Below are 16,476 nucleotides of genomic sequence, written 5' to 3' on the forward strand. Positions count from 1 at the left end.
TCCAGATTTTATACGGAAAATAAAGCTGACCCCAAAGTCCTGTTGCACCCTTACCTTAGGGTTCTCTGCTTATTAATATAAGCTGTGTTTTCCAGTAAATGTTATTCGAAAAGCTCTAGAAAAGGGCATTCCAATATAACAAGAACCAGAATATCCTTTTTATATATACTTAGATTTGGAATATCCTTTTTCATTGTTTTTGCCTAATAAACACTTAACTAGATTTTTAAACTCAGTAAGCTCACTTTTTTTATTGAAGGTGGGGAGAAACCTAGTAGCTATGGCTTGAAAAGAACTGTTAGATTATTATAATTACACCTATCCTTTCAATCTTGTCCTTCATTACTAGTAACAAAATGAAAGTATTTCGTACAGTCATTAAAGTTCTTACCATATAAACTGTGACAAACAGGTATTAAACAAGGCAAGCCTGAATGCTGTGAACTTTGCTAACAATGTCAAAATGGCTGTTGCCCAGCCAATTAAAGTTGGCCAGAGACTCACTTTCTCCACAGTCCACCTGCTGGCATGGTTGATGCTTGTTGACAAAGAAACCAATTCGAGTCTTCTTACTAAATAGGACGACAATGTCAGGCACTGTGCACGAACTGTCCTGGAAGGACTTCACCACTTGTAAGGGCCTGGGGGCCAAGAATGAATGATACAACAGGAAAAGACCACCAGAAAATCGTGAAACCTCCAATCTCAGCATCCCCCACCTCCTGGACAGAGGGACTCAGATCTGAATCCTGAATACTCTACGTCCACATGAAAGCCATTATGAGTAACTGTGCTTGAAACTGAACTCCACATCTGCTCTTCTGCAGCCTTTGGAAATCTTATGAATTTCCCTGACAACTGTTTGCAAAGGCCATAATCACAGGCATCTGTAACTGGATCCCCAGCTACAGGGCAAAACACCACATAATTCCAAGAGGCTTTTGGTCCAACCTTATTTGGTTTCTTGTCTCTCTTGCTTTCTCTAAAATTGCGCTGAGCCTTCAATTTGCAGAGAGCGTGATTAGCATTGGAAGAAGGCGGCCCAGGTCTTCCGTATCATCCTCACCACACATGCCAAAGCAAATCCTTATCATCTCCCTTCTGGCTGTAGCAGGAGGCGATTTGGACTAACAACAAGTGAGGGTCCCTGTGCCAGTTACATTCCTCCCTTGTGGCTTCAGAATCCTGGAAAAAGGCATGAGGAGGCACCTTGGCTCCAAATGGACCAGAAGACAGATGCACTGGTACTTCCCCAGCTCTTCACCTGGATTGCTTTGAAGCTGTGTGGCTCTGGGGCTGAGCTGCCCTTTCTAATTACAGTTGGCCACTGACATGACAAGTGATCTTAAACAATGCAATTAACCCCCCTGAGTCTAATCCATATTTAAAAAATTTAACACCATCCACTTACTAAAAGGATTCCTGTACTGTTCTGTCTTTTACTCTATAAACACTCACAAGACTTGAGCGGAAAAAGTTCTTGCACCAATTCAGCCACATACGGATTCAGTAACCCTGGGCAAGCCATCTCCCGTCTGGGAACCTCAGTTTTCTAATCCAATTTCTAGTCATCCCTATTTTTTCTTATGAGGAATAAATGTAACAAGGTACACAGAAGGGTTCCTCAAAGGATGAATCATATTATTACTGTCATTCTCATTATCCTCTTTGGAAGCTCCATTCTGACAGGTAAGTGCGCTGGAGCCAGACTGGCAGCGTTAACTCAAGTTACATAACGTCTCTAACCTCGATTTTCTCCTCTGTAAAGTGGGGATGAAATAACAGCCCCTCACTCTGAATTACTGAGACAATTAAGTGAGGAAACGTGAAGAAAGCACTGAGAATAGTGCAGGAACAATAAATGCTACCCAATATTAGCCACGCTCATTATCCCATCATTAGCCCTGCTTTCTTTCTTGTTTTCATCAGGCAACGTTCAAAATAAAACACCTTTTTCGAGGCCTTCAACTTCAGCATGCTAATGAAAGAGGAGGGACTCATACTGATGGTTCCGTAACCCACCTCATTCAATGCCACCAACCAATATGTGCCGCATATCTCATTATCACCTTTCATGTGACATTCAGAAAGGTCAAGCGGCTATGAGCAGGCAGTCAAGATTCAAAGTCAGACCTGAATAGCCCAGATCAAGCTTCCCATTGCATTGTTTCCATTTAGATATGAAGTGGGAGAGTAATCAAGGTTTCCCTAAAAAAATCAGAAAGTCATTTGATTTATATGATACAGTGTGGTTCAAAGGTTATTGTGAAAAACAGCTTTAGATTTGGACTTAGGTGGTCAAGGTTTAGCTCAAATGGTACCTAGTCTTGACTTCCCTCCCCTGCAGTGAGTGGTGCGTGGTGAGCAGACACTTCTGTGGCACAGCCCAGCCTGTGTGGACTCCGGGCAGCACCTGTCACCTAGCAGCATACCTCCAACAGACCACGGGTGGGTTCACCTCATGTGCCCAAGGCCCCACCTGACCCCAGCCCGGCGCAGGGCACAATGCTGTTAGCAGAGTGAGTGCATGAATCCTGGCTATCCACATAGTTCCTGCTGCATCAAAGACTGAATTACTTGACAGTTATGAGACAATCTGACAATTAAAGGTGCCAGATTTAAACCTGGCCCCTGCAGAGCATCACTGCAGAAGATCACCTTGGTAGTATGCACGGTCACACCTCACGGAGAGTGTTTCCTAAGTCCATGTAATTAGAAAGACATCTAAACAAAACACATTTTACCTTTATCAAACATGACTTGTGTCTGCCGTGAAATGCTCTAGCATCACTATACAAATGCACACACTTCGCACAGATGGCTGCACTATGCCGAGCGCCACCGTTTTGGGGGGTTGGGGTCGGGGGTAGTCCAGGAAGACTCGGTCAGTAATGACAAACAATTGGGCAATACTTTTAAAAGTATGTTGTAATGAAAGGTTACCTTTGGATCATTGTATTTCCTTTTTACAAGTACCTAGCCAGAGAGCAGATACAAACTTAGGTAAAGACACTAATTGATTATGTAAGTAAAACAAAATCCAAGTTCTTTATAATGTACTTAAAGCCTCAAAGTCAATTTATCTTGCCTCTTGATTTTTATCTTTACAAACTATATTGAATTCATTTTTTCCTTCTCCCTTTATACATTTTTACAACTAATGAATACTGCAAACAAAGTTTCTATTTGAAGAAAGTTTGGAGAGTGTTATTTAACTCCCCCACCTCTGCTAGTTTTCAATTAGATCTTCCTCCTGGAAAGGTTGAGAATCAAAGAGACATACAATAGCCTCTTGAAATTTAAATGAAAAATTGCCGGACAATTTTTTTTAAAACCTCTATAATGCTTACTCTTGGACTTAATAAAATAAATATACTTTAGTCACAAAGAAAATTTTATATGAAATAAGTTTACACTTCATTAAACACTCAAACAAAACCAAGAAATAGTTAAATTCATGTTGGAACATTTAGTCTTACCAACATTATCTAGTAAGTAAGGTCATAATATCCCCAGAATTTGATACAGAGAACGCAGATCATGACTTCTGCCACCACAGGCTTATAGCTAAGGATGTTTCCTATTCTCTTAAGCTTTTGAACTATTTTGGGATCTTTGACCCGTTACACCTGGGGGTTTGTGACATTTCTATGTACTAGTAAAAATTAACCAAGTGCTTCTTGGTGCTAACCTAGTGGCACATTTAATGCGCTAGTTTGTGGTGGAAGAGGGAAATATCATTGACTAATACTCATCAAGCCACCTCATACAGTCCGTGTCCGCACTGAAAGACACTCTACAGAAGTCAGACACCCATGCTTAGTATGTATGTCTAAGTGGACATAACCCCTAACTGACCACCGCGTCTGTTCCCATGACCAAGCAGTAGACGAAATGCAAGGAACAGGGGGAAGCAGTTGACCTACAAGAGCCTGAACATTTTTCCCTCTGCAGCTTTTGAAACAGTTTACAGTTTCTTTATCTTTATTAAGACATTTTCCTCATCAAATTAATGAGTCACCAAACAAAAGGCTTACTAAAATGTTTACAGTTGGGAATAAACGATCTGTTAAGGCTCTAGCAGAAAAGACAAGTCATAACTTGCCATTGCTTTTCAATGAAATCATCTGGGAAAAGCAAGGCCAAGTAGTTGGGACAGAAACACAGGATGACAACATGCAATTCTCAGTAAATCCTGAGACCAACGCAAAGAAAATGTCTGCAATCCTCTGGGCCCTGTAATCCTTAACATCATCACCTCCACCCTCCTACCTACATGGAGCTCATTCTTTTTGACAACTATAGAACACAGACATTCTTCTGGAACAATCAGCATTGTTAAAACCGAGTCCTTTGCAAGGTGAGGGGAGGGAAAGTAGGTGGAGACTTTGTCTTGTGAGAACTTAAAGGAACAAAAGGGAAGCTTGCTGGTTGAGGCAACAAAAAGTAGCCACAATTTAGAACATGAATAGAAAAACATAATGGATATCACATGCCTTCATCAATTTTTCTTACCGTTCTATCTGGGCACACACAACTGGTATGAACACGTGGCTTGACAGAGCTGAGGCTGACTCCTGGATTCAAGACTGGGGGCCAGCAGAGGAGGGCTGGGAAGGGCGTATTGTACACTGCACCTGGGAAGTTCTGCAAAGAAATGGCTCCCTTCAAATCATTTCCATCTGGTGGTCTTTTCACAGTGGTCAAGAACACATAATGAATTAGCAAAGAGTACAATATTCTTTTTAACAAGCAGTACAGACCTACATTTAGAAGTCAAAGGGAAGATACCTGTGTGCAGCAAAAGTCCAGCCAAGGAACTCTGGAAGAGACCAGAAGTACCGAGAGATGGCCAGGCCTTCGGTTCCAACAGGACAGGACGCACCTCCAGCAAAGAAGTGGGAGGGCGAAGGCCTCAGGCAGCAGGAGGAGGCCTCTTCAACCTGCAGCCGGTCCTGGGAGGGGATCCCCATCTCCAGGAGACACTCCGGTAGTTCTACTACGTGAGAGCTAACCTGGGGTCATCTGCGCGGTTCACATTTCCCCAGGTAAACTGCATAAACTCTCTGCTCTGTGGGGGGACTGGAGCTCTTTGTCCCTTTTCTCTCTACCAAAGTTTCACAGTAATGTGTCAAATGACCCTTTCTGAACATCTTTCGCTTTCTTCACTTCTAATTTCATCGACATTAAGTGCTGCCTCATCACTCCTCAACTTAGTGATAAATCCAGGTCCACAAACGTGGCTGAATCACTCCTGGCAATGAGGTGGTTGTTCTTTCTGAATTTCAACAAAGATTCAAAGTTGTACAAACAGAGGTCCCTTTGCACAACCAGTCAGAAAAGAATCTACTCCTGGGTCCCTAATGTCCCATCAGAACAAGAACCAATGGGCAGTACACCCGTGTTCACAGCAATAGCATTCACAGCAGCCAAGGTGGAAGCCGCCCAACTGGCCACCGACCGACGGGTAAATGAAACGCGGCTCATACACACAATGCAACACTGTTCAGCCTTGGAAAGGAAGGACGGTCTGACACAGGCTACAATGTGGATGAACCATGAAGACATGCTAAGTAAAACAAGCCAGTCACAAAAGGACAAATACTGTATGATTCCTTTTATGCAAGGTCCCTAGAGCAGTCCAATTCAGAGAGACAGGAAGCAGAGGGTGGTTGCCAGGGGCGGGGGAAGGGGAAGTGGGGAGCTGCTGTTTAATGGGTACAGAGTCTCAGTTCTGCAAGATGAAAGAGTTCTGGGGACAGACGGTGATGATGACTGCACAAAAAGTGCAAATTAACCTAATGGCACTGAGCCATGCACTTAAAAATGTTAAGATGGTTAATTTATGTTACGCATATTTTACCACAATTAAAAACAACACAACCACCAACAGGCCATTTTCACACCTGGTTGTGGCAATTTGTGTATAGCCTCCCTCACTGAAGATTTCTGGCTGGGAGGGTCATTCCATAGCAGTGCCGGGTCACCAGCAGCTTTTGACAATCGTACGGGACATTCAAGGGAGCTGGGCCATTGCTCTTCCCAGGGAGTCCTTTCCTGGGAGCAGCTTCGGCAGCAGGAATGCCTGACTCACTTCCCTTCCTCATGGGAATCAGAAGAGAAACGGTTCACTGCCCTGAAGTGGGACAGGTAATAGGACCTCCAGGCTCCCTGAAGTAAGGACGGGGGAAGAGCTGAAGTCAGGAGCCCAGGGCCCTCGGATCCCTGGGGGCGCGACCACACCTTGCAATTTCACGGTTGAGGAAGAGGCGGCCTCCTCCCGTGGGTACCTTTCCCTTCATGCTCAAGTTCCCATAACAATATCATTTTCATGATTAAAGGCTTAAAAAAAAACAAAACAAAACTGCTCAACATGGCCCTCACAGACGTGGTCCTTGCCTCTAGGAGGTCATAATTTATGATCCACCACTGTGTCCACACTGGCTAAAACATATGGCCGACAGGCTGAGATACTCAATCAGCATTTGATGGGCAATGATGTATTTACAGCACGTGTGGTAGAGGTTGAGGACACACATTCTGGGGAAAACAGGCAACCAGACCAGAGATCGGACAGACCAAGAATGGGAAGAAGCTGGGAGCAACACACACACAGTCCAGGGGGTCAAGGCTGGACCAGGGGTGGGCAGGGCCTCCCTCACCAACCAGCAGTCCATGACCCTCCCTGCTCTGACGCACTCCCACGAGCTGACCCGGGGCTCCCTGCCTGAGGAGGCAAGAAAGAGGGGAGACGGAGAGAACCCCTCATTCTAATCAGACCTCGAGATGATATACAATAAGAGTAAACACTCACATACTGCTTCCTAGGAGCCGTTCTTCTAACACTTTATAGATATTAACTTCTTTGAGCCTCACCACCACGGGCACCGTCTCATCCACTGACGCAGAAAGGGAGACGTAAAACGGCTAAGGAACTTGCTCAAGGTTTGAGAGCTAGTATGTGTGGGAACCAGTCACTGACCTTGCTCTTGCCCATTACACTATTCTGCTCCTCTGAAAGAAAGGTGGAGAAATGAAGGAGGGCCAGCACTGGTCATGCGGTAGCTCTGCCCTCCTTGTTAGGGAGGGAGGCAGGAGAGCTTCTCGTTGAGACATCCTCAAAGTCACACCATTGTGGGTAAGATGTCAGCTCTTACTTGTAAGCTGTGTGGCCTTGGGCATGTTAATTAACCTCCCTGAGTACTGGCTAGTCACTGTATCTGTAATACATGCTATCTAGTGTATCTGTGGGGATTAAATGGCGCTCCTGACACATACCCAAAACATCAAAGCTATTATACACCCAGCTGAAAGCTCTCAAAACAAGCATTTGACACACAGTCACATCTAATAAATTAATCAAAATTTGATAACAAAGTAATAACAGCTTCAAGTCTATAACGGAATCCAACAGTGGGTTCATAGTCACAGCGCTACAAATCTTGAATGGTTCCTTTACCACACTGTTTGGGGGAGGGACTCAGTAATTTTTCCTAAGTGTTCCCCTGGGAACAGTTAAGAACCAAGGAACAAGAAAAAAGAGGCAAATTTACAAGTTAGCAGAATGTTTTACTTAAAAACATAATGGAAAAGTTGAAGCTAATTTTTTAAAATATTTTACAATTGTCCTCCTTTGATGCTAAAAAGTCAAACATTCCATAATTACTAAATCACCTATAGAAAATGGACAGCCTCCAATGACCAAAGAAAGAACATAATTGCACATCACATCCCAAACTTGAGAGAGAAGCCATCTGACAAGGTTAACCTCTGGAATGGGGGTGAGGACTGTGTTTACTCCCCTCCCTCAGAATGGAGCCTGGGGACCGGCGCCTGGCTGGCCCATCCTCAGGGTAAACAGCTCTCTCTCAGCGACCAGACAGCAAGCTTTGAACCCAGCATGTTCTGAATTCACAACCGAGAATGTAAAAACAGCCGGCAATGCCACTGACACACGTGCCGATGGACCGTTTCCAGGGCTGCTTCAAACCAGGAACTAAGATAGAACAACAAGCTACATGAGCCGTGCGCAGACATCCCACCCTCGGTCAGGACGCAGGGATTCTCCTTCCTGGAGACAGACTGTATTTTTACAACAGGCTTTTCTATTTTCCTTACAGATTGCTTCAACTATAAGAGCACAAACCAAACATCTGAAATAATGAGTCATCTACTGGCTTGAATCCGAAGCACCAGGTCAAATGCAGTTTAAGCCACGTCGGTGCTTAAAGGCAACTCTAGTGCAGTGAGTGGACGGATTTCTGCCGCCCGGAATCTGCACACATTCTCATAATGGACAACGCCTCTGCATTAACAGGCATGACGAGCAGTCCCAGCCGTTTAGGATGGTCTACAGGATTCCTTCTCTCTGAAACTGCCCCTCTTTAGAGGGGAGTCCAGATAAGGAAAAGTCAGAAAAGAAACTCAAAATTAAACAGCATCTTTTCCTGTATAAGCACCTCTGGCAAAGGGTAGCCTGAGGGAAGGGGGGTTTAAATTAGCAACAATGGCATTAAGTAATAGCACTCCCGATCTGCAGTTTTAAGTTAAATTTGTTCTCAATTATATTAGATAATAAAGATGAAACATTCCTTCAACACTTTAAAACTAAAGTGGCATTCTCAATTCTCTAGCTATTCTGGACTGAAGAAACAGATCACAAGAGTTGTAATAAATCTTATATAAGCTATTTAATATGACATCCAAATTATCCGGTTCTTTTCCTCCACTATCATTATAATATCTGCATTTAAAGCCAGACAAACATGATTTGAAATTGCAATGAAAAGATCACTTCTCGAGGGAGAAGGCTGGACTTCGAGCACATGCACGCCCGTGTCAGATCACCAAGTTCAGCCTCATCTCACAGGAGGTAAGAGGCCCCTAGGAGGAAGACTGCTCAGAGAGATTTAATTCAGTTGAGCAGGTGAAGCATGCAGGCACGAATGAGTGGCTGAACATCTGAATGAAGTAGCCCTGGAATCGAAAAGTTCCAAGACTGCTTTTCATGAGTTTGTGTCCAGTTTTCTTTTAACATAAGTCAGTCTAACCTCTTCTAAAATATACCAAAATGGGATAAAGAGAAGCACAATAAAAATCACTGGTCTTCCTTGGGCAACCCTTGTGATTCTTACCTAATCACTCCAATTCTGCTTAGGGGTGAAGATGACACACACCTCATGAAAATGTCGACTCCAGCCAAGTCCCACCTGTGCAAAAGGTAGGCCCCCAGAGCCCAGCCATTCAGAACCCAGGTAGGAACCCAGAAGGAAAAAGAAGCTCTGAGCAGGGAAATGTTCAGCTGGTCAGCAAGTCACACGTGGATGCTAGTTGAATATGATTTATAAATAAGCATCCAGAAAAGACAAATTCCTCTTTTTAGGATAATGTTGATAGCTTCTTCTGCTCTCAAGTTTTTGCCTTCTTCCCATCAAAACACGAAAATTGACTCTAAGTTGTCCATGTTCCATAGTAAATTCATATAAAATCAAAATCCAAACATTTAAAAGGAAATTCAGTTTGATTAAATAAATCGCAAAATAATAGCTAACATACTTACACCCGATACTTGTGTGAGCAAAGCGAACTGCTAAGCCCAATTCTCAGCCCCTGTTCAGTACCAGAATTACCTGCAGGACTTGGAAAACTCACAGATGACCCCAAATCACCCCAAGAAAGGAGGAGGGGCCTGGCCTGGAGCTAAACTACTCGGGCTTGGCTCTTCACTCCCCGTACGACCTCAGGTACATCACAGCTCTTGCTTGGGTTTCCTCAGTTCTGCAATGGGAGCACTGTATCAAATGATAACCTAAGTCTCTTCCAGCCTAACATAAGTTTTTTCAGTTTTCTCCCAAACCCAGTTTTTCCCACTTAGGAAACATACATCTCTTAGTGTGGGACAAAAGCAAGGAAAAGTAGAGACAAAGGTACCAAGTTTGTCTCAGGGAATGTGGGTTATTGATCCAACAAAATGAAAGGATGTGTGTGGGAGAGGGAGGAACTGGCAGGGGGGATCAGAGAAGGCTGCGGACAAGAGGCATGGAAAGCCCCAAAACTCAGACCCAATCCTTCCTTTTTCCCCTTTTAAGGGACAGAACAAAAGAAGTTGGTAAGGAGAGAGAAGCGAAGAGACAGTAAGTTCAATACATTCAACGAACATCTGTCAGGTGTACATCATGCTATCTTGTAGGTGTAAGAAGGGGTTTAAGTGAAAAACAACACGGTCTCTGAACTTAAGGGATTTACGATGGAATTCAGTGGTTCTCAAACTTCATACGCATTAGTGTCAACAGGCAAGCTTGTTGAAAATGCTTGGGTTCTGCCTACTCACCCCAAACATACTGAATCAGAATTTCTATGAGGCAAAGTCTAGAAATGTTTTTGTTGTTCACCAAAAATTGACAACAACAAACTAAAATAAAAATGGAAGGCAACAGCAGTCACTATGAAGGACAGTATGGACGTTCCGTTAAAAAACTAAAAACAGACTTACCATATGATCCAGCAACCCCACTCCTGGGCATATTTCCAGAGGGAACTTTAATTCACAAAGACACATGCACCCCAATGTTCACAGAAGCACTATTTACAATAGCCAAGACATGAAAACAACCTAAATGTCCATCGACAGATGACTGGATAAAGAAAATGTGGTGTATGTATGTATGTGTATATGTGTCTTTGTGTGTGTGTGTGTGTGTGTGTGTGTGTGTGTGTGTGTGTGTGTGTGTGTAACAGAATATTACTCAGCCATAAAAAAGAATAAAATAATGCCATTTGCAACAACATAGATGGACCTGGAGATCATCATTCTAAGTGAAGTAAGGCCAGAAAGAGAAGGAAAAATACCATATGATACTGCTTATATGTGGAATCTAAAAAAAAGACACAAATGAACTTATTTACAAAACAAAAACTGACTCACATACAGAGAGAACAAACTTACAGGTACTGGGGGGGAAGGGGTGGAAAGGGATAAATTGGGAGTTCAAGATTTGCAGATACTAACTATTATCTACAAAACAGATAAACAAGTTTCTACTGTATAGCACAGGGAACTATATTCAATATCTTGTAGTAACCTATAATGAAAAAGAATATGGAAACAAAAAAAAAAAAAAAAAGGAAGGCAACTTTTGGGTAATGCAGTTAAATACCAGGCCCTTTAAGGCAACTCTGGTTTAGTTTTACAGAGAACAAATACAGGTTAACCCCGCTTCCCATACTACATGCTCAGGTGCCCAGGAGAGTCACAGTGAATTCACAAGAGGATGGAGGAGTATTTCAATATTGCAAGGAAAACACAGGGAAGTGTTGGACTCTTTACAGACTTCTAGGACAAGTTAATTCACAGATGTACTATATTCCTTTTGATGACACTATCTTTGCAAGAAATCGAGTTTTTTGGTTTTTTTTTTAACAGTTGCTATGATACTAAGCCAAGCATATCTGAAAATCAGTGTGGAGCAAGAAATGAGGGTGGGAGTGGCCAATCTAATACCTAGGTTTTAGTGCCCAATGAGTGGACACATTCCACTGGTAAATAATGGTGGTTATTCAAGAATGAAATAAATTTTATAAAGAGAAAAATATACACTTTGTCTCAATTTATACGTATTACTTTTTCAAATGGCAACTAAGTTGTTAAGACAAATACCTTCTACGTTGTTGGTACTTATCTACTTAAACAAATTGGTTAGATGCTTCTTTTTTAAAATTTTTATTAAAGCATAGTTGATTTACAATGTTAGTTTCAGGTGTACAGCAAAGTGATTCAATTATATATACATAATTTCTTTTCAGATTCTTTTCCATTATATGTTATTACCAGAAATCGAATATAGTTCCCTGTGCTATACAGTAGATCCTTATTGTTTATCTACTTTATATGTAGTAATGTGTGTCTGTTAATCCCCAACCCCTAATGGTTAGGCATTTCTTTTGAAAAAATTATCAAGACACTTAGGGCACCATGAATAGAGACAATTCAGCGAGATTCTTTTCACAGCACAACTTAATTTACTTGATCAAAACAGATCTGTCTAATGTTACATTCTGGTAGAGAAAGTATTCTAGAGGAATTCCGGAATAGTGCTTTCCCGAGTACTCTCAACTGAGAACAAACCGATAATCCATGTGTCTATCTACAAATTAACCAACAATCTCATGAATTATTTTCTTTCATGTTAAATTTCAAATAACAGCCCCCCGAAAAAATCATGTTTTCATGATTAGCAACATTACATTTCTGCAAAGCCCTCAAACATGAGAAAGTCTCAAGAAAAACCAAATTCTTCATTTTTCAAGCAACGAGCAACAGGAAGTGCTGAGCTCTAACTGCTGGTGCCCCAAACTCTCAGCCCGGCGACTTGATCTCCAGCCCTTTTTTGGCACAGCAGTGTTCTTTGTTTTGTTACCCCACATCATGACTCTGTCCTCCCAGGGGTTATGGATATAGTGTTACTTTCTCAACTGATGTGAACTGGATTTTATTTGAGACTTCCATGATTCCCAGAGAGAAAAACTTCCCAAGATTAAATAGTCAAGGATAAACCCTCCTCCTAGCAGGTATTAAGAAGAGGTCAGAGGTCTACAAACAGGCTCTGCCTGCCAGCCCAACACTTAAATGAGTAACAAACACCAAGGCTTCCTGCCCAGGTCTGGGCTCCTGTCTACTTGTGACTGGGCACCAAAGGTGCAACAATGGCCAGACGCCCTTCTGCACGTGTAGCTGCCTCAGCCACTCTGAACGCTTCTCAGTCCTTCAAGCTGGGATTTTTCAAACTGTCCCCCGAATAACTGGCAGTTTCTGGAGTTCTCTTTAGAAAATGCCTGAAAAGACAGAATTTTTGATGTGGCTAGTCAGAAGTCAAATCTCTGACTGAAAGAAAATTTTAAGTGACCAAGCAAGTCCTAATTGTGACTTTCAGCAATTACCCTCTTACTTAGATTAATAATGAGCAAGCAATACACTCATCAGAAAGAGGTGCTTCTAGGAAATGGAGGAGATCAAATAAAGGGAGCTTTTTCATATATGAAAATTAGTATGAAAGACTGAAGTTGAAAGCACGGCACTTACTAAATTCCTAAATACTTTTGAAAATTTCAAGGTGAGGTTTCTTCACTTAAAAGTGAGCCTTTCTTGTGGGGACGGATAACTTAGGGGTTGGGGATTAACAGGCACACATTACTATATATAAAACAGATAAACAGCAAGGACCCACTGTATAGCACAGGCAACTACATTCAATTTCTGATCATAACAGAAAAGAATCTAAAAGAAAAAATATATATATATGTATAACTGAATCACTCTGCTGTACACTTGAAACTAACATTGTAAATCAACTATACTTCAATTAAAAAGTGAGCCATTTTTGCCAGGAAATTAATAATTTAATTCACTTCTCTGAAAAAAAGTGAGCATTTCAAATAAAATTACAGATATAGTCTTGTCAAGTAGTAAGCAAACTTGAACCCAGTTCTAACCAAAGCCCTGTTACTTTATGTTTTTCTCCCATTATACGGCCACACCAAAGCTTCAGAATAAGAGTTCATCAGGAGGCCCTTCAGCCTGGGGTTGGGGCTTATGAAAAGAGAAGCTAAAATTATAACTTGAGCCAAAGGATAATTTCTCTACTTTCTGAGTTTCAAAAATCAAATCATAAAGCTTTCATAGAGAGAAATGACTAATGAATGCAAGCAGACAACATACTTACTCCTTCAGACAGACATTACTAATACAATACTATGAAGCTGGCAGAGAAAATACTTTCCACAATGGAACATAAACAGCAGACGACCAAGACAACACTCTATTTTGGCCTGTGTCTGAACTTAAATTAACTGTGAAAAAAAAAATTAACTGAAACTCCCAAACACTAAACAGCAAAAGGAAATCACATTTAAATCTGCCCGACACTTGACCAGCACGCTTGCCATTTGCCCGACCCCGCAGGCCAGGCAGGCGCTGGAGGCTGAAACATCACGTGACAGCAGGCAGGGAAGCCTCAGAGGAAAAACCGTGAAAACACAATTAAGTAGAGCAACTCCCACCATTTGGTTGGCGATGAAAGGAGAGATGAGGTGTCACTGAGGATGACAAATATTTGGACCCTTGACTTCTTTGTGAGGGTAAGGTAACAGAACAAATGTCTGTTCTTGAAGGGGTGATTTGGTTTGCCCTGAGATTTATTAAGCTGAGATTGAGTCTACAGTGTTCACAAAACCACCATTGAGAACGCAGGTCCCAGAGCAGGCGGTCCCAAGAGTGTCGAGTCACGGATCATTTGTTGAATTTCTCTGCCCAGGACAACTGCCCATTAATGCAAATTATTCCCAGGTTTGTACAGGAATTAAGAGTCATAGTGAAGATGCAAGTAGGTTAGCAGGCAGAACCCCAACAGAAACCCCAATTTTAAGAACAAGCAGTTAAGGGCTAAACCTAATTAGGGTATCAACATTATACCACCGATGATTTCAACAGCATTAAAAGGGAAAACAAAACAAAATGAAACAGAACAAAACATAACTTTCCAACCTCTCACAAGCACTCGTCAGGGCTAGAGCCAGCACAGGGTGAAACGCCCCGGGTGGACTACACTCTCCTCAGGCCACTTGCTAACCTGCTGGAGAAAGAGAAGACACCAAAGGACCGAGGAGGGGCGGGGGCCACTTCTCCAGCCTTTCAGTGTCCTCACATTAAAGTTGTTTTTCTCAGCGCCTCAGTTCATCCAGCAGTGGAAACACAGGTGTAGGCAGTCACCACATCTCTGGCCAAACACTGCTCAACAGTTGCAAAGGCTGTGGCTGGACCCTCATTATGAAGGGCTAAGTAACTAGGTAGAGACGTTGAACTCTTTAAAAAATTTAAAACTGCTTTTTTTTTCTTCAGTAGTATTAACATATTTTCCCGCTTGTTCAGATTATTTCCGGTGAATCTTTGTCAACAGTTCCTTTAAATGCAGATCAGTAAATTCCAAAAAACTACCACTTTTTGACTTCTTCAATGTAAAAATCTTTAAAAAGAAAGGCTGTCTCTTTAAAAGGAAAAAAACTGCTTTTAAAATAAATAAATGTATGTGGAAAACACACCTACACACATTAGTTCTGACTCTTCCCCCCAAAATACTAATGCAATATGGTACCATATTTAGAAGAGGTTCCACTGAAATCTCCAGAAGAGGAAGGCACATCAGATACAAACTATGGAGAAAGACAAATCACTGATCCAAAAATATACACACAGTTAAAGGGGATGAAGAAGGCAACGAAAAAGGGAAATAGGAAAAAAAAATTAAGGCCCAACTGACATTGACACTTCTTTGACTTTTTTAAACTAGGTGGTTTCAAGGCAGAAAGAGTCGAACTGACGTCACAGGAAAGTGAAAGATGCATCATTTTCTTACAAAACTCAAACAACTTAAAATTCTTATCTGCCAGCTTCTCTAAAGGCATTTTTTTTTCAGAAGAAAAAAGAAAATGGAGGATTGAAAGGAACATCTCCTTCTCAAATTCTCCATTTTTTCACCAAACAAAAAGGGATGGTACCAGAAAAGAAGGATCTAAGTTTGCTACATAGACACGTTGACAGTCTTATTAGCTTTAGTCCTGGGGGAAGTCTAGCCACAGAGACCCTTCACCGCCAACGTTCATGCACGTACAAACCGGAGAATGAGCCACGTGTGAGGACTCACCCCAGGCAGAATAGTGCTGACGTGGACTTCAGTGAAAACACCCAAGAAGACCCCAGAGCCCAAGGACTTGGGGTCCAACCTGCCAGCACTGCATGAACCCCACCTCGGAGGTCTGCTGCCACAGGCCCTCAGTCAGCGCAAATCACACAGCAGCTCTCACTCCTGAGCACAGACCTCTGCCGATGACTCACTTTACAGCACATCATTTCATTTAAACCCCACCGCTGCCCACAGTGAGGCAGGTGTCATTATACACACTGTATGAAGTGGAAACTGAGGCTCAGAGGGCAAGGAAACAGAGCTGAACCCGTGCCGGGCTAACTCCACAGCCTGTGCTCCGAACCACTGCATGCAACTGTCCAATTTATTGATTAGCAGACAGCAGGCAAAGTCTGAAACTAGAGATCTGAAAACTATTGTTCTCTTACCAATAAAAAGGTTTCAACATCAGAGACAATGTCTTTTCCTTCTGGTCGTCTTTTTCTTTCCTGTTACATCTTCTCGGAGGGCGCTTGAAGCAAATGGGAAGTAGTGACACAGAGGCATCTCTCTTTGGGGAAACAGATCCCCCAGAGGGGATTCCTCTGGGAAAGGCAATCTGCTTCAAGATGTTTGCAGAAGGATTATTTACGCCAGTCTCAAACTGGAAAAGAGCTCAAATGCCCTAATACGGAGCTGGCTGAGCACACTGCAACACACGAAATGATGAAATACTGTTGACCCTTGAACAACACGGGTTTGACCTGCTGGGGTCCACTTAACATGTGGAGTTTTTTCAATA

At 42.3% G+C, this 16,476-nt stretch overlaps 1 protein-coding gene across 4 annotated transcripts in view; it reads right to left on the reverse strand.

The window, feature by feature from the left end:
• Window positions 1-16,476, reverse strand: part of LHFPL2 (LHFPL tetraspan subfamily member 2) — a 153,289-nt gene that overhangs the window by 98,601 nt on the left and 38,212 nt on the right. The window contains exon 3 of one of the 4 annotated variants that reach the window (XM_031447044.2): window positions 4,516-4,647. The exons of the other annotated variants lie outside the window; for them this stretch is intronic. The gene's annotated coding sequence lies outside the window, so the exon portion shown is untranslated. The remainder of the gene's footprint in view (window positions 1-4,515; window positions 4,648-16,476) is intronic. 4 annotated transcript variants of the gene reach the window in all.

Source organism: Camelus dromedarius, chromosome 3 (genome assembly GCF_036321535.1).
Source record: "Camelus dromedarius isolate mCamDro1 chromosome 3, mCamDro1.pat, whole genome shotgun sequence".
Taxonomy (NCBI): domain Eukaryota; kingdom Metazoa; phylum Chordata; class Mammalia; order Artiodactyla; family Camelidae; genus Camelus; species Camelus dromedarius.